The sequence below is a fragment of the Onthophagus taurus genome, chromosome 11, assembly GCF_036711975.1.
Source record: "Onthophagus taurus isolate NC chromosome 11, IU_Otau_3.0, whole genome shotgun sequence".
Taxonomy (NCBI): Eukaryota; Metazoa; Arthropoda; class Insecta; order Coleoptera; family Scarabaeidae; genus Onthophagus; species Onthophagus taurus.
Genome location: NC_091976.1, coordinates 23376857 through 23402341, shown reverse-complemented (window position 1 = coordinate 23402341; position 25485 = coordinate 23376857). Strand labels below are relative to the sequence as shown.

At 38.6% G+C, this 25485-nt stretch overlaps 1 protein-coding gene across 2 annotated transcripts in view; it reads left to right on the top strand.

Annotated features, from left to right (window-relative positions):
• LOC111427583 (kinesin-like protein CG14535) overlaps positions 1-25485 on the top strand; it is a 134248-nt gene that overhangs the window by 77145 nt on the left and 31618 nt on the right. The window lies entirely within an intron of this gene.

Here is a 25485-nt window from a genome sequence, read left to right as displayed (position 1 = left end):
TTCTTTTTAGAGCCATAAATTTTCTCAGTGGGAGGGAGGCGCGACGATGTTTATCTATACTTCTAATCTGGGCCAGATTTATCATTCCTTTTCCTTATTTTATAGCGTTCCTTTTTATGATTCTTTTTCTTAACTTGAACGTTTTATATCTCACCCGGACCCTTTTATTTTTATTGTGCATGTTTGGGTAATAACCCAATAAACCGCAAAATTCTTTTCATAACTGGATATTCTCAATATCAGAAATTTTATTTAGATCGTCTTAAAAAGTCTTATAAAGATTTTTTAAAAGTAGTTATCGTGCAGACGTAAAACTTTCAAAGTGACATTAAAACTTTTTGATAAAAGAGGCTTTTAATGAGACTGGAATATTTAATGCTAGAAGTTAGAAAGCAAGAATTCGTTGTCTATTAATTAAATTTCCCTATATTTAGCTGTTTCACTATTCGGGCTTAAATAAAAATGATCATTTAGCTATATCACCTACTCGGAATAAAAAAAAGAACTTCAACCGATATTTCACGTACCTCGGCAGTATCGATCACAGGATACCGAAAGTTAGTAGAGAGAGTCCGGGCTTGGATCGTTGCAAAACTCAGTTCCGCATTTATTATTTAACCCACGAGCGTCGCGCTCGAGCGTAGTAGAACGAGTAGAACGCCCCGTGACAGATCGAGTGGCTGTGAATTATAAAGCGACGCGTCACGCTTGTTCGGTAGCCAATTAGCTAGCAAAAACAAGTCAGACTTGACAGTGCACATCTAAAACCGGAAGTTTCATCCACTTTTCAATCCATTTGCAGAAAGAAATAATCTTAGCAATACTACTTTTTGTTGCAATAAAATTATACCGGGAATTTCATATATCTCGCAATATATGAATGCAGTAACCATAGTTACGAAACTACTATGCACTTGCACTATCCCACATAAAATGCAAGATAGCTTAATAGTACAGAAATTGGGTAGTTTTGCAAAGGAAAAGTTTTGCTTGGAAAAAGGTGACGTCCTTATCATAACCCTGAGTTTAGTTTGAGCTAAACCCGAATATTTCTGGTTCTAGGTCTAGTATTAGTTCCACCTTACGTTCAATAAAAATAACCTAACGCTATAACAATTAAAACTAGAATTAACACTAGACCTAGAACTAGAAACGTTCGAGTTTAGCCGCACGTCTTTCAAGACGGCTAAACCCGAATGATTCTAGTTCTAGGTCTTGTATTAGTTCTAGTGATAGTGCTAGTGCAAAACTCGAACTAACACTAGACTTAGAACTAGAAACATTCGGATTTAGCCGCACGTCTCTCAAGACGGCTAAACCCGAATGATTGGAAAGTTCTTGGTCTTGTATTAGTTCTAGTGATAGTGCTAGCGTAAAACTAGCACTTAGCTGTGCGTCTTCAGAAACGTAAACTTTAAAATAAACGTACAGTAATATTAATACGGGAAAAGTGTGTCCGTTTTGTCAGTGTGTTAATTAATTATCGTACCCGACGTCATCATTGAAGTATGCAACCAATATCACAGTATACGCGATTTGCGTATTGCAATACCAATACTGTGATATTGGTTGCATACTTGCAATGATGGCGTCGGGTACAATATATAATTAACACGCTGTATTTATACCAACGACTGTACAATTTAAGAGGAGTGATACATCCCAGGGACGGGTGCACAGTTTGAAGGCCCGCTCGTGACGTCAGCGCTGCATAATAATTAAAACTACAACTAAGACTAGATCTAGAACTAGAAACATTCAGATTTAGCCCGAATGATTCTAGTTCTAGGTCTTGTGTTAGTTCTACTGATAGTGTAAAACTAGAACTAACACTAGATCTACCTAGAATTAGATACTTTCTAGTTCTAGGTCTAGTGTTAGTTCCAGTTTTAGTGCAATAAGAACATGCACCATAGTGATATCTTATGCCAGCTAGCGCTACCTATCACTGCCACTAGAACTAACATTAGACCTAGAACTAGAAACATTCAGGTATAGTCGTCTTAAAAGTTATTGCGTATTAAACTTAATGTTTCTAGTTCTAGGTCTAATGTTAGTCCTAGTGCTAGTCTAGTTTTATTTATTATTCTAGATGGTTGTATATTAAGCTATAACACACACTGCGTTCCCCGTATTGATCCGTAATATCGAAGTTTTAGTGTAATGTCAAATTATATTGACATGTTACATTCTATGTGGGACAAAGTAAGTAGGTACGCCCTGGTTTCTATAGAAATATATTTTTGTATCTTAAGTGAAATTCATTGTATACCAAATTATCAGTAGTGTATTAGTAAATATATATTTATAATTGCAAGAAGTTTAGCACTAACCCTTCTCGAGTAGAGTACCTACTCACTGATTGCGGTGTTGAAGGTCCCCAGATTGAGTCGCCCTTCGAAGAGACGGTTGTTGGTCAATCCTCTTGGGAGGATTTGGGGTCCGCTTGAAAACTTGGTTTAGATTAGCGAGCACTGGGTAATTTGCGCGAGCGACGCGGCCCTTTTGTGTGGGCCGAAATTGAATTTGTTTTCGCCGGAACACGTCCGAGGTCGAATTGAAAAGGCCAAACGAGCCGTGCAATCGCGTTGACACCCCATTAATAGACCTATTTATTGCGGATCAATTGCGTTTGTCAATCGATTAGATCTCTATTATACCTAGGTGCGCGTACTGTTCTAATAATACTCGAATAAAATCCCGGTTAACGTCGTTTAACGGGGCGTTCTGGTTTCTATTCCGACAGTTAAACCTTAAAGTATCCCCCTTTGGCCACGCGTGGGGTGGTAGTTTTCTGGCCATTGTCCCTCTTAGAGCCTAGATTATACCGAATCATTTAACACCGATGAGATTATCGCTCCGAAAAATGTTTGATGCATTAGGAAAGGACTTTACCAAGAAGTTGTTTATGCCCGAGGGCAATTGTTCTTTCGGTCAAGAACTCGAATCCATTATTGCCACGCGAAATAACCTCCCAAAAGGGTTTTCCGTTCCGGAATCACGTAGAAATGAAAGAAGGGCCCCGGGTAAATTATATTATTGCCTCCCTATATCTCTGGGAATTGTCTATTGATTGTTTTCCCGGTTGGCCCAAGCCCGAAACTATCCAGAGGCATGCTGAAATTCGCCACAACGCAACGGCAACGTTCGAATATAAGTCGTATATTTTTGGTATTGCTTCCGGACGGGCGACTGTCGATATTCCATTCTCCCGTCCCATTGTTTCCGAGAGATAAAATTGGATGTATCCCGTTTCAGCCCACTCTCACACGAAACAGGTAGGATACGTTACAATTGCCACACGAATATTTGATAGCAACTTTACGGCTGTACTCGTTGATTCGACGAAAATGTGGGGTTACAAACTTCACAAGATCTTCACCATATCTCTAACACATTGTGTTTCATGGTATTTCGGTATTATTACTTATGCATTTACATCTACAATTTATTTGTTAAACAAAAATCCTTTTAAATTCTCAACATACATACGGAATTTAATGGAAATTCTTGAAATGTAGTAAAGAACCTTGTCGGGACAGTAGTTCTAGTTTTAATTGTTATTCAGCGCTAGATTGTTGTATATTTTTATTGAACTAAAAGTAAAACTAACACTAGACATAAAACTAGAAACATTCGCGTTTAGCCGTCTTAAAAAACGTACGGCTAAACCCGAATATTTCTAGGTCTAGTGTTAGTTCTAATGCCAATGTTACTTCTAGTTTTAGTTGTTATTCGGGTTTCAATAACCAATAGGTACCAATACCTTTTATCTAAGTCAACATATTTTTTTGCATGTAATTAAAAGGTGTAATAAAAACTATAACATTCCATTTAAAATAACGAAGTTATGGCCTACTTCCGGTAGACCGGAAGTGGCGGCCATCTTGAAAATGTTTTAGATTGAAAGTTCCGTTTATTCGGAACCCAACCCAACCCATGTTACCAAAATTTCAAACCTCTATGATGAATAGTGGAACCTTAAAAAGTTTTAACGACACTTGTATATATTATATTATATAAGTATATATACAGGTGTCCCGTTAAGCGTACGGAGCGGCTGTATCTCTAGAACGGTAAGGCCAAGAGGTTTGGGAAAAAAATCCTTATAAGCAAAGTGACCAAGAGAAATAGCTGGAAATTATTTTGAAGTTCGTAATTCGACCGCTAGGGGGCGTAACTGCCATTGAGAAACATAAAGTTGCCGCTATCTCAGAAACTTAGACGATGAGCTATAACTTTGACAACATCATTTAATAGCTTGGATAATACCGCATCGCTTTTGTTTCGCGATATTTCTCATATCTGTCATAATAAGGGAGGGGGAGGCCAATGCGTTTTCATATGTTTACATTTTAATATTTCCTAGACCATTCAACCGATTTGAATGTTTTCGGTGTTGTTTGAAAGAGCATTTTATGCTCTTTTTAAAGATATTTTCAGTAAGACCGTCTGCTTTAAAACAAATGAGCTAAAGGACGTTATCTGCAGCGATTACATATTTTTGTGATTTTTGAAGAAAAGTTAAATGGAACGATACTATTTACTTCACAGACCCTTAGTCACCTTAAAATTTACTAAATTTTAGTGAAAACCGCATCTCGATATCGCCACCCGTTCTCGAGTTATAGAAGAAAATGTTAAAAACTCGAGTGCCATCAATCGGATTCAGTTACCTCATCGAGAAAAGCAAATCACATTACCATGGTAACTGTAAACATGTCATTTCCTAACGCAGAAGCGTATGATAGAGCGTATGATGATTTATTTTCAATGTTTCTTATACGATGCAACTGCATGGCAAAAATGTGCAATGCAATTACGACAAAGAAAGACATTTTTCTCTAGAAGTGTTTTTAAGATTGACTTAGCGATTACGGAAAACTGGCAACGTGTAGCCCATTCAGACATCTCTATGAATTCGTAAATCATATTGGTGCGCAATGTGATCCCACATAATCTGGGAACTCCGAAAACAATTGTCCACAAGAGTTCTCAAGAGAATAATATCTCCATCACGTTGTTTTACATCAGGCCTTAACAGATACCGATTATGATAACAGACTGAACTATTACCATTGACTTTTAAATATGATTTGGGCAAATCCAAACCTTTTATCACAAATGCTATGGATGCATGGATGCATGGAAGCATCTGTCCACAAGCTGATGTAAACTTGCATAATATGCATTCTTGGTTCGAGAAAAACCCACATTGCTTTCACCCCTTTATCTATTGGGTAGACTAAACGACCTGACTTTTCAAGAAAAACCAATAACCAGGGAAAATATGACAAAACACTAAATACCAGTAGAAACGTATCTAGGGCCGAGACTTAAGCAGCGCTTTTTTTTTCGTCGAAACTAGATTAAATAAATGCATCGAGGTTTATGAAAGGCATTTAGCACATTAGTGAGTTATTTTTGCCAAAAATTTAAGTTATTCTAAGTGTTTTGGTTTATTTTGTTTTATTATCATTGTTGATGTTTCATTGATCCGTTGGCTTTTCAACACGCCTCAAAAGTAGTTTTGAAGCAGTTCTCAGCTTGGATAAAGTGTTCTAGAAGGTTCTAGATAATAAAATTATTGTTCTCTCTTATTTGTTTCTTAAGGTAACTTGATCCGATTAAGATATACGAATTTTTAACATTTTCTTTTATAATTCGAGAATGGATGGAGATATCGAGATGCGGTTTTCACTAATATTTAGCAAATTTTATGGTGATTAACGGTCTGTGAAGTAAATAGTACCGTTCCATTTAACTTTTTTTCAAAAATCACATAAATATGTAACCGCTGCAGATAGCGCATTCTAGATTATTTGTTTTAAACCAAGCGGTCTTTCTGAAAATATCTTTTAAAAGAGTATGAAATGCTCTTTCAAACAAGACCAAAAATATTCAAATCGGTTGAATGGTCCAGGAGATATTAAAATGTAAACATTTGAAAACGCATTGGCCTCCCCCTCCCTTATTATGACAGATATGAAAAATATTGCAAAACAAAAGCGATGCGGTATTATCCAAGCTATTAAATGATGTTGTCAAAGTTATAGCTCATCGTCTAACTTTCTGAGTTAGCAGGAATTTTATGTTTCTCTATGGCAGTTACGCCCCCTCGCGGTCGAATTACGAACTTCAAAATAATTTCCAGCTATTTCTCTTGCCCACTTTGCTTATAGCGATTTTTTTCCCAAACCTCTAGGCCTTACCGTTATTGAGATATAGCCGCTCCGTACGCTTAACGGGACACCTGTACTTATTGTTAGGGTACATGAAATAAATGTACCATGTTTTCGGAGTTACATTAGATTAAACATCCAACCCAACCCACAACAAAACCTTTGCTTCGCTTTTTTTTGTCAATTTCCTAATTTTTGTTTTAAGCACTGTTTATAGATGAAAAAAATCCTAGCTAATCATTAAGGAGATATTATAATGGTATTAGATTTTTGGCCAGATATTCATAACTTCCTAACACTGTGCATGGATCTGAATAATGCGTTGCTAGTGCAGCCAAACCATTCCCGAAGGTTCTTCAGCCAGGAGTTATGTCTTCTTCCTATGGAGGACTTTCCCAGAATTTTTCCCTGCATAATGATTTGCAAAAGTTGATACTTTTTCCCTTGCATGACATGGCCCATATACAGGGTGAATCAAAAAGAATGGGAAATGCCTCCAGTCTTCTCACATCAAACGCCTTAAATGTCCACACTTCAACCTCGTAGAACAGTACTGATACATACCATCATTCTCACTCTCAATTCCAGACTCAGATTTCGACAACAAAAAAGCTTCTTCATTCCATTAAACTGCTTTTATCCTGTTCAATTCTAATGCTCACCTCTTGGGAGCTGTCGTTATGCCTAGGTATTTGGATTCTTTTACTTTTTCAATAGGTTGACCTTTTACATATATCTTATTATTGTTTCTTGTTCTTTTTTGTAATAACTAAAGTAAAGGTAAAGGTTAATTCTTCGCTTACAGTTACAATTCTATTAACAAGCTTTTGCAGATCTTCATGCGTTCTGGTGTTTAAATTGTTTATTAGCATACCGTTGATATTAATCTACTTCACCAAGTGCTTTATTTATTATGTCCGCTGAGTATAGGTTAAAGAGGATTGGTCGAACCCCTCTTTAAACTTCTATTTCATCAGATATTAAATCTTCTATATATTTCTCCCTTTTGCCCATAAAGTTTCTATGAGTAGGTGGTGTTTAACTTTATCAAAAGCTTAATTGTAGTCTACAAAACATAAATGTAAGTCTAGATTCATATCTAGGCATTTTGATATCTTTGGAAATCTTAAAACTTAGAAAATCCTTGTAATATCCTCGTTGTTGCGATTTTTCTAGAAATTATTTGAAATTCACTTTTTTTAACATAAATCTTACATAGTAGTAACCTTTTTCTATGAAATAAGTTGAATAATGACTATTATTACAAATAGCGACACGATTTTGGTAATTTAGAACTTGATTCAAGTTCGCGCACAATTTCAAGATATAATTTACGACGTTGATTTGGATTATTAATTGCGGAAAAGCGGAGGAAAGTTAAGGAGCCATTTATTATTAAACAGCGGTGGTCCGTTGGAAAAAGCGGTCCGAATCCGAAAGGGAAAGTTCCCCAATTGTTGAGGGCACGATCCATAACTTCTCCGACCTCGTCCGTTGGACGTCGTTTTTTGTCGACAACTTGTGCCTGAGCAAAAACATAGTCGCCTCGCAAAAAAGAAACGCGGAGTTACGATTATGGATTTCGTACCTTCCAGCGTTAATTTCATCTCGATAATTTCATTTGAGGGTAAGTTTATTGGTTAGGAGATCTTTTTTACTTCGATGGTCGAAGGAATAAATTCGAATTCGGCCTGCTTACACTAATTGTGCGGTTACACGCCATTTAAACGAAACCCAGGAATTTAGAGCTGGGAAATAGGAAGGAAGGGTTTTAGAGGACGAGATCCGCTCCTTCTCGAAGAGGTTAATTGCACAATGCAATTAGTTACGCGTTGTGCGCAGTATTCTAATGACGGCGCCATTTATACACTACGCGATGTTCTAACTAAGCGCCGAAGTAAATCCGAAAGTTTCCCGGGTATAAATCACTTTTATTGTTGAATCTCGCGAATCGGGTCGGTCCTTTGTCTAATTGCGATTGTAAAACTTCTCGAACGACGTGTAATTTACTTTGATGGCGTTTTAATTTGATGAGAAAATTTTACTTCACTTTATAGTTGTAGTTAATTTTCTTGTAATAATAAGTTGAGTGCGAAAGAATTCTTGGCAACATTGGAATCGTGTACGTTGCACGTGTGGTATTCGCAGTTAATCTGTGGTAAATTGCACGTAAGAGACGATGCCACATACTGCCGTTGTATTGTTCGCGTATTATTTGAATTCGACGAAGCCCAGAGTATTCCGGCCAACTACTGGTTGTTCTAGTGCGCACTCTGCAAGTTAAATACGCCGGATCCCAACCGTTTCCTCGATATTTGACTGAACATATTATAACGCAAAGTTCTCTCGCAGTATAGAGAGGGGTAAATAGAAGGGCGACGCCAGACGGAGTAAATAGGGCAGCAACATTGCCCAAAGGAAGTCATGTAGATTACGTGTTCTTATTTTAACAAGTTTGAAAATTTTATTGAAATTACGTGTGTTAGATATGCGTGGAGGAAAGGATGTGTCGTAAAGTTCTCTAGACTAGAAGAAGGCAAAAGAAAAAGGAAAAAAGCACCTCGCCAACCAAATCAATGGACCGTGATATTCCATGAGGCGAGGTAAACAGATTGGATCCGGCGGGGTCCTGCAGGACCCGTGATTGCCAATATGCGACCCATGACCCACAACTGATGCGAACTGACCATGTGTGTTCCTCCAGCTTTACTTTTCTTTCTCTTTCCTGAACGGAGGGGGTGGAGAACCCGTATCGAAAGAACTTTGGAAATGCGTCTATAATCGTTAGAATCTATAGATGAGCGATCGATTACTACAACATCCAAATATTTTCATCTATATTAAATGAATAAAACGTTTACGTCTCCGTTTGAATTATTTTACTGCACGATAAGTCGGCGGGGATTAATGCACTTTAAACCTACGAAGACCTCCTCCCAAACAGAAGTCTCCAGTCTCGGAACAATCCTCGTTCCTCATCCTCGCTTCGGCCTCGGCCCACTCGATCTGTATTCAGCCTGCGAAGTGGGGTCCAATTATTGGCGGATCCTCTTCGTCCGTACGTTCGTGTCCCGGAGACACAGCCACCTCCGCCTCCTTCTTCTTCTACTTTCTTTTCTTCCTTCTTCGATAAGTCGGGACGCGCGTTACATTACCGATTGCACAATGCCCCTTATCGTTTTCAACCCCGCGTTCCGCTACATCCCCTATACACGAGCTTTGTAGTACACAAGGATACATAACTCACAAGGCTACTTGTTATGCATGTATTTCGCAAGCGAATATCTATCCGGCCGGTTTTAATTCGGAAAACAAGTTTTTTTTTTGTGTGAATTGGATTTCTTTTGGGGAAGGTGGATTCTCCTTGACATTCGGTGGGGTGGTTTACACTTTCGGTTTCTGTCAGGTAGCGGGTCTGATCTGACTTGCAAATACCGCGACGACGATCGCTACGTTTCAATTCCCGCTCACTGAATATGTAATGCGGTTTCAGAGTCGCTCGGATCTGAGGTCCTGGTCGCCTACGTGATTTCTGACCATTTCTCCCCACTCGAGATTGAATTTTAACTCCATCTTGCCTGGGTCGAAAAGCGCTCCAGTTGAACTGCACACTGAATTGGTAACGAGCAGCGACTTTCGACCGCGCTATATTGTTCAAACATTTCCGGCAATTAAATAAACATGCCAAGCATTTTTGCAATAACGGGCTACGCCGGTAAATTAAAAATAATGACAGTAGAACGACCACATCGTCCTGCAATTATTGTTTCCCCTCGGGAATTGTTTGTTTAATTTCAATGTTGAGGTGATATTTCAGCTATGAAATAACAATCATATAGTTTGTGTGTATATTTTGCGTATTGGGTGGGTTTCCATAACCATCGTTTTCTTTCCAAGGGGTACGGTTTTCCTCGTAAACACGTCTTCTTTGGGGCTCCCGAGAGGCCAATATCGGGACTGACCCCAGCGCTTATAGAAAAGGTTAAAACTCAATAAACTCCTTACGGGCCCAGCCCTTTTCGCGTCTTTATTGTGGAATTACGATGGGAATAAAATTTGGGGAGAGAAACTATATTGATAAACTTACTCCTCACTTGGTCGTTTTTATTATCCAAAATAAATTTTTTCCTAAAATATCGAACAAAATACGTTCCATTGTAACAGTGACATCGAGAAGGGGCAAATTACGAGGACACAAAGCCGTCTCGCTGGCAACAAAAAGACACGTCGCGAGCCTTTTTTGCTCCGCCAAAATCCTTATATCCCGATAAAGTGAATGGAGGTGTCAGAAGTTGACAGAGGGCATCCAACCTCTAACTAAGCTCCGGATTATTGATTGCCGCTCGTCCCGGTTCGCGTACAAAGCAGAAATGAGGCGAGAAATGAAGAGGGAACCCGATAATGGCGACCTCTGTCCGCCTGGACAAATCCGAACGACAAAAAGTATTAACCAAGTGCCTTCTCCGGTTTTCGGATTCCAGCGAATTCGCGAACAACGAGACTCATTAACCCTCCAAATACGAGAACCAGTCGAATTTTCCGAATGCGATCCGAATACTAACCGCTTGATTGGGATCGAGAATTTGCAGGGATAACAGAGACGTCCGGCCGCGAACGAAGTTCTTTTTCCGATTCCGAACGAACCTAATGCGAGTGGGGAGTTCAAAGGGATACGAGTCGTTTGCAAAAGGAAGGAGATAGGTGCTGATAAGAGGTTCTAGGCAAAGGACACGTGTCCTTTGCAGCAAGCAACTCTTCGCGGAAATCTTTCCTCTATGAAGTCTCAGTGCTTTGAACAACCTTTGAAAACCATGTTGCCGACGACAAAAGTAACATTTATCTAAAAATAATTTAGAATGTAACATTTAGACTAACAAAATAAGATAAAAAATTTTATTTGAGGTAGAAGATCGATAAACGTGAAAAGAAAGGTACCTAAATGGGACGTCGGAATCAATACGAAGATTACAAAGACAAATAAAGAAATTTAATCTCGGGAGAAGTCGAGAGCCGTTGCGGTGTGCGGGTGTATTCGTCGCAAAGAAGGGCCGCATCGTCGTCGTCGAAAGGGAGAAAGGTATTTGGTAATCCGCGAAGGACGCCGAGTTCATTAGACGTATACAGTCGCCTATAGAGACGTAGTCGTTCTTAAAACCTTCACGTTCGTCGCCCGTATCGACCGGCTCTGTACCTCGAACCTTCTAAGCCGTTTCTTATCGCCCTTGCCGGGCTAAGCAGGAATAAATCGCGTGGATTTGTATTAATTGCCCTTTAAAATGGATGAGGGCCGAAAACGCGCTCTGTTTTGAGGGGGAGGACGAATTTTTTGTGACGAATGCACTCTCAAAACAAAACAGTTTTTTAGAGGCGGGCTAATTATGAAGTGTTGCCGTACGAAATGGCCTCCGGGTTTTTTCAGGTTCCCGAGAGAAAACTAATTTTAGGAAGCGCGCGGGGGTACGTAATCCCAGCAGGCGGCTGAAAAATTCGTGAAAATTACTCGAACGTAGTTATTTCATTGCGTTACTCACTAATTAAACGACTTTAATCCCATCCGGGTCGTTTCAGCGTCGCGATTCGCCTTCGCTCACTCCCCGCCGGGTGAGCTTTCGAAGGGCTTTTTCATATCGCCGAGGCTTTTCAACGGAGGCCGTCCCGTTATTTTTTCGTAGCGAACGCGAACGCCTAATTAGTTCCGGAAAACGGTTGTTTTACCCAAAGATTTTCGCGATCGCCAACAAAAACTAATTAAACATTCCCTTTCTGACCCACTCTAAGTATTACAAAATCGCGCGGCTTTGTTTCGCGAATTAAATTAAATTAAACGTCCGGCAACGTCAAAAACGGAAAAGATCAAAAGCAACGGGCCTTTTAATAATTTAGACGTCGGAAAAGGTGCGCGAGAAAGTGCTGCTTTAAAATTTTAAAACCCACCCCTAAAACGGCATCGGAAATTAGTCGCTCGAGCGAAAAGCGTGTGTGCGATTCGATTCGAATAGTCTCCGGAAGTCGTAAATCATGGAAACCGGTACGATTCTGTAGTTGACAAACTCGGGCCCACGAGTACCGTGCGGGGCGCGCGTTTCTCTCGTCGACCCTCACGTTTCCGGCCCCCCTCGTGTTATAATAATTATCAATGAGACCCCCGAGATTAGACGTTATTACCCCTACCACACCTACAGGGAGCCGTGTTCTCTGCAATTCGGACCGTATTGCTCGACTTCCAGCTTCCTATTAATAGTTAACAATTCGCGAATGTACGTGATGAAGGGGTTAAATTGTGTTTTAGATTCGTATCAACAATAACTTAACTTTAAATTTAAAACATATTTTAAACATACCAAGAAAAAATATCTAGGTGACCCACATACTATTTGAGCTTGGTGTAAGGAAGAGGATCTCTCGATAAACCCACAAAAGACAATCGTTGTGCCCTTCACTAGGAGACGAAGTGTCCAAGGCGAAGAAATTCTTTCCCGACTTTTGCAGGGAGTTTTACACAAAGCTAGACTATCCTTGTGAACTTGTCGTAGTCTTTGTGGAAAAAATTGGGGTCTTATCCCTGAAAAGATGATAGATTTTAATAACATAAAGATCATTGACTGTTATGATAACAAATTAGGAAACCGTTTTACTAAACTTAAAGATAAAACTGGTGATAATTTTAGATCCAACTTGATTTACTGTGTTTCATGCAAGGGTTGTGATGGAAAGTACGTTGGTCAGACCAGTCAGTGGCTGAACTGTAGAATCTCTAAACATGCAAGTGACTGTAGACTAATACGTCCAGTAATGCTTTATTCCAACACGTGTTTGATTTTGAGGATGTAAAAATCTTGGATTCAGAAGGTAATTATCATAATAGGCTGTTCTTGGAGATGGTACACATCAATTATACACAGAATGCTGTAAATTTTTAAAACTGATACTCAGAAGCTTAGCAACATTTATGCTTATTTGTTTGCCTTAGATAGGTTTAACAACAATAATTCACCCAACTTACAAGGTTCTAATCCTAATAACACTTTTTTTTGTTCATATGTTTGATAATTTTCTTTGTACACTGTACATCTTGAAATTTTTGGGAATCATGTTCTCACTCCAAAAACGGGTTTCCTCTTTTTACATTGACAGTCGTGCGTTTGTTCCACGTTTTATTAATAAGTTTTTAATATCTCATTTTTCAATTTTAATTTGTTTTTTGAATTTTAAATTTTAATAATGTTTTTGATCAATTCACTTTTGACGATTTCTGAGATTTTACGCCACTTCAAGTTACAAGTAAGTTACAGTTTTTGCTTTTTAAATATGGTTGCTTGACTTACATTTTTTCTTTGTAAAATCTTTTAGCAACAAAATGCTCTAAAGAAGATTGTAATTTAACAATCGAAATATTAGCGATTTTAAAAAGTTGTTTTTCTTTTAATTCCTGTTGACCGAAAATCCGAATAAATTTTTTCTATTACTTCTCACGTTGTTGGTCGATGATACTTTTTGCTGTATTACCCCTGAAAGACTGTACTGGCTCTATGTGACTGTGGTTAGACCAATGATCACATACGGAGCGGCAGCCTAGTATAGGAATGTCCGACAGACTTCAGTTATCAGTAAACTTTCACGAATTCAACGAGTAGCTTGATTGGCAATCTCTGGTGCGATAAATACAACGCCAACTCTAGCAATAGATGTTCTATTTGGCCTATCTCCTTTGCATTTGAATATGCAAATTTGGTGCGCAATACAATCCCATATGATCTGGGAACCCCGAAAACAATTGTCCACAAGATTCCTTAAGAGAATAATATGTATCTCTACCACATTGTTTTACATTAGACCTTAACAGATACCGATTGTGATAACAGACTCAACTATTATCATTGCCTTTTAAACATGATTCGGGCAAATCCAAACTTTTTATCACAAATACTATGGATGCATGAAGCATCTTCCAACAAGCTGGTGTAAACTTGCATAATATGCATTCTTGGTTCGAGCAAAGCTCACATTGCTTTCACCCCTTTTAGATTTTTTTCTATGGGCTAGACTAAACGACCTGACTTTTCAAGAAAAACCAATAACCAAGGGAAATACGACAAAACACTAATGCCATTAAAAACGTGTCCAGGGCTGAGACTTAAACGGCGGTTCTTTCCGTCGAAACTAGATTAAATAAATGCATCGTGGTTTATGAACGGCATTTCGAACATTAGTGAGCTATTTTTGCCAACAATTTTAGTAATTCTAAGTGTGTTGTGTTTATTTTGTGTTATTATCATTGTTGATGTTTCATTGATCCGTTGTTTCCAGCTATTTCTCTTGGCCACTTTGCCTATAAGGATTTTTTTCCCAAACCTCTAGGCCTTACCGTTGTGGAAATACAGCCGCTCCGTACCCTTAACGGGACACCTGTATATAAACCGGGAATAATAGCAAATGACTGGTTACTGTCAACGTTCATAACTCTCCCAATAAGTAAATGTGTCAAGTACTGCTCTCAACCGTACAATAAGCCTCATGAGTCACACGTTTGAAAATCCTACTGAAGGTGATCCATAACGGAACATTCAGCAAATCAAGACTTACATGTGTGTTTTGTAAACTACAATAAGGCTTTCGACCTTCTCATAGAAACTTTGTTAACGAAGAGAATTGATCTCAGAGACGCAAGAATAATCTCTAACCTCTATCATGGGCAAAAGGCAGATACACATACCGTATTCTCTGTACATAGGTGCTAAAATCCTTCTTGAGAGAGAGATGAGGAATATGACAGTACGATTTTTCTGAGACAGTCAATCTCTGGTTAATGACTGTAAAAGAACTTTAAACACACAGGTCAGTCTGAGGTTGCTGGCAATGAAGCGGCAGATGAGCTAGCACGAGAGGATAGAGCTAAAGCGTTTGTGGGGTCAGAGCCAGCAATTGGTGTATCATTTGCGTTGGCCAAACATAAGATTGGACTATGGGCTGGAGAGAATTCGTCTACTGTGCTAAGCTTGTTGGGACTAGCCGACGATGTATGACTTTTCACCGAGCAAGGTATTAATGTTCGTTAAGAGGTGAAATTTGATAACGTTATCTATCGGGGTATAATAGATCCTTAGGATTGAGGTGCAAGGTTGGTTGGTCCTCCTACACGATATGTAATTTATGTAAATGTAAGAAAAAATAAATTATTCATTAAAATTTCATAGAGAGTACGCGTGGATGTTCACCCTTAGGACCTTTTCCCCCGCTGAAGAGGAAGATTAGACGTTAACACGAGAAGACAGTGAAGCAGCCTCGTGTTGTCGTCGACGTATTTGAACAATTTCGGACGGGCGACAATAAGTTATGGCGCATTTTGACGTCAAGTCCCGCGTTGTGTACACTCCGTTAGTCGTAATGAGTTGTAGCGAGAGGCGATGCGATGTCGTCGTCGTCGGAGGCGTCGTCGGCGTCTTGAGAGGGATGCGAGACAATGCAATGTTTGTTCTAAGTAGTTGCCTGCCGTCCTCAAACTAATTACTGGCAAGGGCGGGAACCCCTTTTCGAGAATGAATTTTAAACAAATTCCCCAAGCTTTTCTATGACAGACGACGCGACCCGGAAGAATTGTGGTGATCTTTAATTTAATTAAAACCAGGGATTATAATCAGTTAATGTTTTTCGATTTCGTGCTAGTGGTCAATAATCGCGTCGTACGCCGACGATTCTTAATCAGATAAAACCTATATGCGTTGTTGGTTATTCAAACGAGGATAAAGTGCAAATTGCTAAGTCTGTTTGGAACAGATCGATACCGACCGCGTAACTTTATTAAATTATTACCTTTAAAATTTTCTTTGTTCTTTCGTTGGTGAAAAGAAAAACCTTATGGACGCAATAAAATCAGTTAAAAGTAATTCCGTACCGGTGCAAACGTGCTACTATTACCTCGTAAAACTTTAGTTTCCGCTTTCCCCCGGTTACGCCGGGCGCACCTTTACCATTACTATCCGCGTTACCGTCTTAAATAAACTCCATCGGAACCGTATCTTTTCGCGGACCGGCAATAAAATTATCCATTAAAGTTAATTGCGAAAAACAAATAAAAGCGGCCAACGAGTCCTTTTTCCAATTATATGCCGCCAGCTCTAGCGATATATACAGGAAGAACTCGAACGGGGAGAACTCCCCAGTGGACTCCTGTCAATAAATTATCAGGAGTCCCTTTACTAAAAGATTATTATTAAAAGCAAAAAATAACACAGTACATAAATAAAATAGTACGTAATTTAACCATAAAAACCTTTTTCAAAGCGTTATGTCAAAACGTAAAATAATAAGGTGCAAATAACTGATTCTAATCAAAAACCAGAAAAACCTATGCTCGCTGACGACATTGTCCTAATAGCAGACACAAACTATGTTACAAAACCTGTATGAGACGGGAGCAGAGGTCGGTATAGAAATAAATACTAAGAAAACCAACAGCATAGAAGAGGTAGGCACATACAAGTATTTGAGACATGAGATCTGTATTGGAAGAGACAACCAAATACACGAAATCGTGCAAAGAATTGGCCTGGCACGGGTAACGTTTAAAATTAAGACAGTATTCAGATCTAGCCTTCCAATATGCCTAAAAAGGAAGGTTTCCAATCAATGTATTCTCCCGGTACTGACATATGAATCAGAGACTTTGACGATGACCAAGAAAATGGAGAGATCAATGCTGGGAAAAATCATTCGAGATAAAGTTCCAAACGATATAAGACGCAAAACAGGGCTACGAGATGCTGTTGAGACTAGCCTTCATTTGAAGTGGAAATGGGCGAGAATGACTGACGGTAGATGGACGAAAAAGATATTGTATTGGATGAATGTTTCTAGTTCTAGATCTAGTGTTAGTTCTAGTTTTACACTATCACTAGAACTAACACAAGACCTAGAACTAGAATCATTCCAGTTTAGCCGTCTTGAGAGACGTGCAGCTAAACCAGAATGTTTCTAGTTCTAGGTCTAGTGTTAGTTCTAGTGATAGTGCTAGTGTAAAACTAGAACTAGAGACATGTAAGTTACTTTTTTTCTAACTCTTATAGTTTCCGAATTAGCCTATTCGGACATTGAATTTGAACCACCCTGTATATATTATAGCTTCATTCATGATATGTTATGCCAGAAGAACTTTCAAAAAGTTGCTAGATAATTTGGACCTAACTTTATCACAATGCTGAAAAATTTACAACATTGCCGATTGTATAGAAAATAGTGAATATGAATTGAAAAATTCACATGGAATGGTTGCTGGAGCAAAAACTTTGCCAAGTTTTGTCACATCAGAAAAGGATTATGAGAATTTGCAGAATGACATTCAGGCAACAGTACCCACAGTAGGGGAGGGTGGGGCAAGTTGTTACATTTTTGACAAATAAATTCTTTTCTTTCAATCTATTAAACCAGAACAAAATCTAAATATATGGGCTTAAACAGTATGCCATAAAGACAATAGACATAAAAGTCGTCGTCACTAATCGCATGCCACGTGTGCCCATCTTTTGCATGCTGTACATTGGATCCAATTTTTGTCTGCACTTTGTGAGTACGGTATGAGACAGATAATGCAAATTTCATTATCTTCTGACTCATCATCATCATCAAGAGTCAGATCTATTGTATTTTTTTAGAATTTTTCTTTTGTCCTTATTGTTATTTACCCTGTTTGTTAGTCCATGATATATTTTTAAGCAAACTCAACATATTCAACTAACTCCTCTTCTTATTGCTGAGTAAAAAGTTTTGACGATGTTGCACATCCAACAGATGGAGGATTATCTGGATTCGATTTTGATTTTTTTACATAGCGGTACAGCGTCATAAAATGAATTCCAAATCTATCAGCAATTGCTCTTATAGACATTTTCTCTAGAGAAATAGCATTAGGAGCTTGAAACGCTGCAATTGGTTCCTTCTCGAGTAGTTTTTCTCTTATATGTTCTCACCATTTTTGATATTTTATAGCAATAATAATAAATAAATTGAATGTAGATGCAAGAGATTGGAACAGTAAGAACCTGCTTACTGTAACAACGTGCCCCAAACAAAATGTAACAATGTGCCTCCTACGTGCCTGTAACTGTCAGATATTGAAGAGCTTCTTTAAGCACATAATTCTGAATTCTGAAGATCTGGCAGATCTTCCAGCTATGTTAACTTTCAAAACAGTTAATAAATGTTTAGAAATGGGAGGAAGACTAATGTTGATAGAAAAGGATCCTTAGCACCTTACAAATTTTTGCAACAGAGACTGAAAAATAAAACAGCGTAAAATCATAGACTTTTTAGCTTAAAAAGCTTCAAATCAGATCCAAATTTATGAATTCTCTATATTTTCAAACAATGCAGCTGAGAACTAAATATAACACACGCGGTTTTTGAGTTATAAACACAACTCAAATACTGAATACTCAACTTCTAAAATACTTAACTCTTTATAACTCAAAAACCTTGATGACTAGAAAAATTCTACGTGCACCATTGGATTCTACGTGAAAAAATCTATTAGAACCCGTTTTTACTTTTTTACTAAGTTTCCGGATAGCCGAGATACAGGAGGTGTCTCAAATCGTAAATTTTGAAACACTCTCTGTATATCAAAAATGAAGAGGGCTATGAAAATTTGGTTTGCGCCATTGTAAGTTTCACAAAAAAGTAGCTCAGGTTCGCGAAAGCCGCAACTTTCTACCTTTCATAATAACTGAGATGCCCTGCAAACCCATCGAAATTTGGACACCCTGTACACTTAATTCGTCTGCCTGGATAAATCACATATGGTGAAAAGGTTAAAAACAAGATAAAACAAGAAAAAAAGATTGAATATAAACCTAGTTCTGAAATGCGTACACAACGATACTTCGAAGCGATTATTTGCCCCGAAGTCAACGAGGAGTTTTGAGCCACTACCGGTTTCGTTATATTGCAGTGCGACGCGACTCAATACTGCTCTTTGATTCTCAGAGGAGAATCGCAAATAGCGCTTCGCGTAGCTTTGTTTCATTCTACCGAGCTTTATGGACCTAATAGAGGGACATTTATTTCCTGTGGGTTTATCGAAAAATGAAACACATCAAATGACTCAATCAGATCTAGTTGGAAGTACCTCCGATTAACGAGAAATAACTTATGATTTATTTTGATGTTGTTTGTCTGATTAAGTTTACAACACTTACACCTCTTATAGCCCTTTATAACTTTTAATTAATTTTAGATGGAGTGGTAGGTTGAAAATGTTTTTTCGTGGCTGCGACGAGGATTGCTCGCAGCCCACCTGTAACATGCACATGCGCGAGTCTCTATATTCTATTTAGACTGGCGGTGGCCACCACAACACAGTATGCGAGCATTAGTCGAACAACGGCCGTTTAAATCCAAATAGCTACCTTGGGAGATAATCCTTATAAACTCCAAACAGCTTTTCATCACTAATCAAACGGAAATAAACTTTATCTTCTCTATATTTTAGTATTATAAGTAGTATTAGACTAAGATATTTGACCTCAGCTGATTAAAAAAATTTTACAAACTGATTCAAATCATGTAAGTTCTTAATTAAGAGTGTTTTAACTGTAATAACATTATCGCGTTTAACAAAGTTGATGGTGTTTAAAATCTCCGTGCAAAAGTATAATAAATAAACATTCACCTATTTAGGAACAAAGACGCGTACGAGGACGGAGATTATATTGATGTATGCCCTTTTAAAAGGGCGGAAAACGATATTTACTGCCTCTTAACATGTATACGGTCGCGCGATTCCATAATGCCCATCCCTCTCCGGCAATGGTAAAAACGCATAAACCGGTGTTATCCTAACGTGTAAATCTAAATGGTCGCACGCGGAAAACGTTGATAAGGATTTTCACATTCAGTTTAAAAGCTCCGGGTCGTCAAAATATGACTTTACGTCGAAACGGTTTATGTTAACAAAAACTGGTTAAGTAGGCATGTAAAGTCGAGAGACGTTATGGAGCGAGTAAAGCACTTAGAGTTTGTAAACTTGGTGCGTCCATTGATCGGGTAAAGTAAAAATGGTTGAGAACTCTAAATCTTGCTACTTCGAAGTTTAATTAGAAACATATATTTTCTCGCCGCGCAGCGAGTAACTTTGAATCTTATCTACTTTATAAAACTCTTTACCGGGTACTTAAGGAGATAGAGAGAGAGAGAGGGAGGATTGTATTCGAGACGAAGTTAATCTCGCTAAACCGAACCACGATCTTCTTGTAACACCATAATCACCTTGGGTTATTATGTTCGAATTTTCGTTGTCTAGACTCGAAATTTTTCAGACGTCAACGTCAATTTAAACTTACACAAACGAGTTCTAGTTCAAAACTTAAACTTTTAACGAGTTTCGGGTGCAAACTTGAACTTAGGCGAAAATATTAATGTTATTTTGTTTATGAGTTAAACGAATCGTCAAATGTTTCAGAAATGCCGCTGGATCATAACGCGTCGACCGGAATGGGAAGCATGCGATAATTTGCCCAAGTTTAACGGTACAAAAATGTTGAGTAGGAATTTCAAATGTGCCGTGCAGATTGAAACTATCCGAATTATTTCCCGCTGACGTTCACGGTTTGAGTATTTATTTCGTGTCCCAACTATTAACGATTGATTAATCCAGTTTTGGCCGCGGACGGGTTTTGAGCCCCTCGCTTAATCCACACGGCGCACGGTTAGTCCACATGCCAAAACGGCTTAATCTTCAATTATAACAACCCACGTTCCACAGCATTGTTCCCCATCCTGTCTGGCTCCGACAAAAACGGCAGGATAGCTTGGATTATAAATTCATAAAGACGGTATTGAGCGCGGGTCGGACGGGGTTCGGTCCGTTTCCGGGGGAGGGAATTTTATAGATTTTAACGGAGTCCGCTTACGCACGGATAGAATCCAGGTGGAGAGCAAAACGGGATTATTTTTTACGGCAATCTGCCTATTTCCCTCGCGGGACCGATTTTGCGAACTCCAAAGGCAAGTTTATGGCTTTTATAAAGGGTTGAGCTTCTCTATCCGGACGCGGCAAGTCCTTCACCGAGAAAGATGAAACGCTATTACTTCCCGCTTCATTATTTTTACTCGCTTTATCGCTTCGACGCTCGATTCGCTTAACTATGGCACGGTGATTGTCAACATTTTCTTTATAAATCTTATAAAATTTTTATACATACAGAAACGAAATTTTCAAAAAGGGAAGGGTTTAGAACCACTGTTTATTACACATGTAAGGTACAAACAGCCCTTTCTACACATATTCTCCTCTCAGTAAAAGCACCCACCGCGTGCAATTACTGCCCTTGTTCCATATTTCTTTTAAGTCGCTTTTAATGGGAGAAGTTGTAATTGTACCTGTTCTTTTTTAATATTTCAAACCTACAACTGTGATGGGGAAACCTCCCATTCTCTCTCAGAATTTTTTTAAAACTTTTTTGTCTGTCTTTTTAATCGAAACTCATTCGATCTGAACGAGTTAAGCCCTCAGGTGCATTTTTGGACGGAGGCGCCGGTGTCGCCGTCGTGTAGCCTTCGGCTACGAGATACCGGTGCAGGGTAAAGTGCTAGGGCTCCCCATGCGCGCGATAACGTAGTCCCTCGGAATACGGGGGAGTCCATACTGCAGGGTACCGTGGGCCCCCAACGGCGTATTAACTGTCCCGACCCTTGCAGGGAACCTGCGTACGCCACTGTGTTCAATAGCGCCCACAGCGATCGCAATAAAATATATGCGAGTAGTATGTTGCGGTTGGCCGCAGGGTGTGCCAGTGATAATAATATGGCGAACTAAATGTAAAACGAGACTTTTCATTGATTGGATTATTCTCATTCAAAGGCATATGTTCAAAGACTGACCGCATACGTACTAATTAAACAGGTGGACTCAAACTAGTCCTTTGTCCGGTTTTGTGTATCCTCAAATAAGCTCTTTGTCTAAGTCAACTTGGTTAAAACCACAACCGAACCACACTATCCTCCCCTTCTGCACGTCTTTTTTCTTATTTAGCCGCACGTACTAATTGGCCGCACTAAAACTAGAACTAACACTAGACCAAGAACTAGAAACATTCTGGTTTAGCCGCACGTCTCTCAAGACGGCTAAACCCGAATAATTCTAGTTCTAGGTCTAATGTTTGTTCTAGTTTTAGTGCAATAGAAATACACAACATAGTGATATCTTATGCTAACTAACACTGCCTATCACTGTCACTAGAACAAACATTAGACCTAGAACTAGAAACATTCAGATTTAGCCGCACGTCTCTCAAGACGGCTAAACCCGAATGATTCTAGTTCCAGGTCTTGTATTAGTTCTAGTGATAGTGCTAGTATAATACTAGAACTAACACTAGACCTAGAACTAGAAAGTATCAGGTTTAGCCGTGCGTCTGAGAATTTCTTTAATTCGTGACTACCTTCACTGACATGACGACCAAACCAGACATAACCTCAAGAAAACACACATGGTTAACACAATAATGGTCGAACTAAATTAATAAACAATAAAGAACTGACAACAAAAATAAGACTTCCAGAGGATACAATATACAAGTAGTGACAATACCATTAAATATAAGGATGTCCGGAAATGACGTGTACAACGCAAGACCAAAAGTACCTTGACCAAAAATATGATGATTTAACTCAAGTTATCTATATACAAAATTGCTTAGTTTAGCCGCTAGAGGGCTTTAAAAATAATATGTTTTTTAAATATTTTTTAAATAAGTCGAAAAATCCTCGATGGATTTTATTCATTTTTTGGTCATGCATTTGTATCAGTAGACTACAGCTATTTGTGGAATAAACTCTAATTTCGAAAATTATAGGGTGTTTACAAACTTTGTAACAATAAATTATGCATCGATATCTTTTTAACCCCCTGTACAAACACTACCATTTTATTTTTCTGAATACTTACTTTAATTTAGAAACTATTTTCTCTCTTACAAAATTTCAATTGGGTGAACGGTTTAGCCACAAAAAAATATTTTGTAAATCCCCACAAGCGCGAATGCGTGGTGCAAGGTAACTAAAAACGTTTTTTCTAATAGTTGGCTAAGTATAATTCATTTTAAAAACAAAATCAGTTTGTCACTTAAACTTGATAGCAGTATTCGTATTTTCCGTTTTGCGTTTTATCTTTGATTCATCATGAATTTTCAAAGCCCTCTAGCGACTAAACTAAGCAATTTTGTATATAGATAAGTTTAGTTAAATCATCATATTTTTGGTCAACGTACTTGTGGTCTTCCGTTGTACACGTCATTTTCCGGACATTTCCGGATTATGTCTTTAAGAATATTATTTGATGACGTAAGTTATGTTTTTTATAAAAAAATTACAGTCTGATGTAATTTCTGAAAAGTATTTCTTTATTTTTATAATAATAGGTGGCTAGCTCCTGAAGATGATTGCAACTAGCAATTGAAACCGGTTGAGCCTTAAATGAAAATATCCATCTTCTAAAAAACACATAGTTTTCTTACGTTACGGCCGAATGATTCTAGTTCTAGACCTTGTGTTAGTTCTAGTGATAGTGCTAGTGTAAAACTAGAACCTAGTGTTAGTTCTAGTTTTAGTGCAATAAAAATATGCAACATAGTGATATCTTATGCTAACTAGCGCTGCCTATCACTGTCACTAGAACGAACATTAGACCTAGAACTAGAAACATTCAGATGTAGCTGCACGTCTCTCAAGACGGTTAAACCCAAATGATTCTGGTTCTAGGTCTTGTGTTCTAGTGATAGTGCTGGTGCAAAACTAGAACTAACACTAGACCGAAAACTAGAAACATTCGGATTTAGCCGCATGTCTGTCAAGACGGCTAAACCCGAATGGATTCTAGTTCTAGGTCTTGTGTTAGTTCTAATGATAGTGCTAGTGTAAAACTAGAACCTAGTGTTAGTTCTAGTTTTAGTGCAATAAAAATATGCAACATAGTGATATCTTATGCTAACTAGCGCTGCCTATCACTGTCACTAGAACAAACATTAGACCTAAAACTAAAAACATTCGGATTTAGCCACACGTCTCTCAAGACGGCTAAACCCGAATGATTCTAGTTCTAGGTCTTGTGTTAGTTCTAGTGATAGTGCTAGTATAAAACATTCGCCAAATAAATGTAAAACGAGACTTTTCATTGATTGGATTATTCTCATTCAAATACATATGTTCAAAGACTGACCGCATACGTACTAATTAAACAGGTGAACTCAAAGTAGTCCTTTGTCCGGTTTTGTGTATCCTCAAATAAGCTGTTTGCCTAAGTCAACTTGGTTAAAACCACAACCGAACCACATTATACTCTCCCCTCTCTTTCATAATAATAATAAAATTGAAAACTTCTTTCCCCGACGGGATATTAATGACGTCAGCTCGTTTCCCGTAATAATATGTCATAACGTCAGAGACTTTGATGGATCCGTCCGTTTCGTGAAACCGATGGGGGAAAGGAGAGGTTCGGATAATTTGAATCCCGTTCTGATTGCAAAACTCGGGGGCGCGCTCCGGGAATCCGGTCCAGAGATGACCATTTCGGTCCATTTCCATTGTAAGGAGACGCGCGGCATTGTTCGCTACGGGTGATAGCATTTTTGGCGGTACCGGATCTATTGTGCCGCTGCCACACACATCGAGCTCCGTGAAACTGGCAGTTTCCCCTGGTTTCCGATAGGGGTTGCCTCTATTTTCCGCTCGCCGGATCATTTATCTACTTATAACTGGATTTCAATCGGGGCCCGGAACGTTTGATTGATTCTTTTTTTCCGGGAGGTTGGCGAAACGTAAGGAAAATTTCTTAAAAAGAAAACGCTGAAATTAAGAACCCCTTTTGGTTAAAAGGGAGAAAACAAAAGCTGCCGCAGCAGCAACAGGGTCGGTCGGGGAGAGAATTAAAATTTTACTTGTAACCGCATTATGAACTTAGCCAACCTCCGCAGTTTTAATTAAGACATTTATCGCTTTCTTTTCTACTTTCCCGGTTCAATTTTACTCCATTTCAGCTTTTTTCATCCGTGAGATTTCTTTCCATCACAGCAATTTATTTTTAAAAAGAAATGAAAACAAAATTGAAAACGCACGATTTTCAGAATTGCAAAACGTGAGATTGAAGGATTTATATTGTTTGGACTACTCACCTCTTGATATATTGTAGAGGGCCCCCTTTCTAAAATTACAAACGGAACTCACGCAATCGATAGCGTAGAAATTGAAAATTTAAGCTCCATAGAGAGTTACCAATACACAAAATATTCATTCGCGGCCAGACAACTGACGAACG